Source organism: Apteryx rowi, unplaced genomic scaffold (assembly GCF_003343035.1).
Source record: "Apteryx rowi isolate R43461 unplaced genomic scaffold, aptRow1 scaffold_0, whole genome shotgun sequence".
Lineage (NCBI taxonomy): Eukaryota > Metazoa > Chordata > Aves > Apterygiformes > Apterygidae > Apteryx > Apteryx rowi.
This window is the reverse complement of record NW_020447195.1, coordinates 10,620,127-10,622,669: the sequence shown is the minus strand read 5'-3', so window position 1 is coordinate 10,622,669 and position 2,543 is coordinate 10,620,127.

The window sequence follows — 2,543 nt, the reverse complement described above, 5'->3', positions numbered from 1 at the left end:
ACAGGCCTGCCCACCACATCTGCTTTCACAGAAGGAGAGGACTTCCTTCAGTCCAGCTTCAGCAGGAGGGAGCAGGGTGCATCTGCACCCCTTGTGCATCAGATCAAGAGCATCACTATGGCCTAGTGCAAAAAGAGGATGTGAACTGAACCCTTATTTTATGTGGTGCTGCCCTGCACCAGGAATACCCTCATCCAGGGACCAGAGCGAGACATGGCAGGATCCCACCACCCTGACGACGCTGGGAGCCAGCCAGTCCGGAGAACACGTTTGCTGCAGGGAACACACAAAAAATGCTCTGAAGCCCTGAGCATCAGGATGGAGAGACCAACCTGCACTCRCTCTGCCACCAGCTCCGGCAGATGCCAGGAGGACACCCGGGGCCCCCATAGTGGGAAATGCTCAGACACYGAAGCCCGCAGGAGACCTGCCACTTCCTTCTCTTGCAAACCCATCCCAGGGTGAGAGCACGAGAAACGCCAGCTCCATGGCTTCAGCCAAAACGTCAAGCGACGCCAGGCAGGGTGGGCCAGGACTGTTAGAGCGATCACCTCCAGCAGCCAGGCCTTCTTCAAAAGAAACCCGGCTCAGAGTTCAGTTCTCCCTAAACTCGCACCAAGCTTTGCAGCGATGCCGCTGCCTTGCCTCTACCAGAATTATTCTCCATCAGCGCTGGGAGCGCGGAAATAGGCCCCTGCATAGTTCACATGCGCACAGTTTTAAACGCTATTAAGGACTTTGATTACTAAATGCAAAAGGATAAACATTTTTCTTTTGAAATCCAATTATCTCGCTGCTATTTATACGAAGTGAAGCCAGCATTCTCTCTCCGCTGGGACATGGAAACCCTGCGGTCAATCTAACCGGCAGCCTCGGTTAAAATAGACAGTGTTACACAATTCAGTTACTCATCTCCTATCTAACTAGTATTACTCAGTAAGGCTCTTTCTTCCTTTACTACCCAACTCATATTCACAATCTCCATTTTACAAACCGATGCAACTGACTCAACAGGAAGGGCAAGGGCAACGTTTTCAAAGGCAGCTGCAGGGGCCATATTTAGCTATCGAAATAAGTGGTCTGTTTTTTTTCCCCTGACTTGCACGGAGCCCAGCTTGTTCAGCAAAGAATYGCAGCGCCCAGGTTTGAAAGTTTTCTTCTCTGCGGTCACGGCCAAGGTCGTTCATGGCATCAGGGATCGCGGGCTCGTGCCGACTGCAGGCACGCTCCCTCGGGTCCCGTTCCAGGAGCGAAAAACAAAGATTGCAACATGAGCAGCGCTTCGGTAGCACTCAAAGAGGCTTCCTGGGCATTTCATATTTGGAATTGGTTATTCTCCTCTCAGCCCAAGGACAAAAGCGTTTAAAAAAGGAAGGGAAAATCTGTCTTCTGAGTGAGGGGAAAAATGTATATTTCTCCTCCTCAGATAACAAACTTCCAGGAGGTTTCCCCTCCCTGCTTCACCAGCACCTCATGTTCTCCGAGGTGGACGTGCACATATCAGTTCACTTACAAACAGCTCAAGTTCAGCACGTTTCAGTGACCAATCCTCACCGCAGATTAGTCTGCCAGTCATCACAAAAACCAGCGAGGAAGAAGAGCAGCGACTAAGGCCCCAGTTAGGAGATGCCTTCTAGAAACTTTCCAAAGGTTGCGATATGCAAATCTACCGCCCATCAAGAAACTTTCTTTGCTGAAAGATTTCAGTGCAGAAGGAGTTTTTCCAGGAAAACAAGGTAAAGGCAAACGGTGGTTTCAGGGAGGCTCCGGCCCCACCAACGCCCTCATGCCGTTGAGGGCAGCAGAAGTTCAGCTGCGGTGCTCCGCAGGGCCACCCCGGAAACTGGCTCCAGAGGCGCAGCAAGAGACACTTACAACGAATGCGGCGAGCACTTTCGCAAGCAACTAACTGTATCGCGCTGCTCCGTGACGGGACAGGATGTGTCACGGGGTCACCGACAAAACCGGGCTGCGACACGGGAGCCCTGCTTGCCCTCCCGCCCAGCGCGGCCTCCCCCAGAAGGGCTGGGTGACGAGGACAACGCCGTTCCCAGGCCTGGCCCTGATGGGGAACCGGCTCTGGAAAAGGGGGCAGCTTCAACCCCCGCTGGCACCAGGACCCCGAGGACGGATCATCCTGGCTCAGCTGCGAGCACCGCACACCTTTGCGGACACCCCAGTGCTCAGTCCCCAAGCGATATCCTAGGGCAGCGCAGCCAGTCCTGGCGGTGGGACATCCCCGTCCCCCAGCGCTCGATCCAGGGCAGCCCCCTGGGGCGGGACGTCCCCGTCCCCGTCCCCCAGGCCCTGCCCCGGGCGATGCCCCCAGCCCTGGGGCAGGACGCACTGTGGCCCAGGCTCCTTCCCACAGCAGCGCAGCCAGCCCCGGGGCGGGACGTCCGCGTCCCTCCGGCCCTGCCCTGGGTAACGCACCGAGCCCCGGGGCGGGACGTCCCCGTCCCCCGGGGGGCGGGTGGCACGTGCGACCCCCCAGGCCCCGTCCCAGGCGATGCAGGCAGCCTCGGGGCGGGACACCGTCTCGC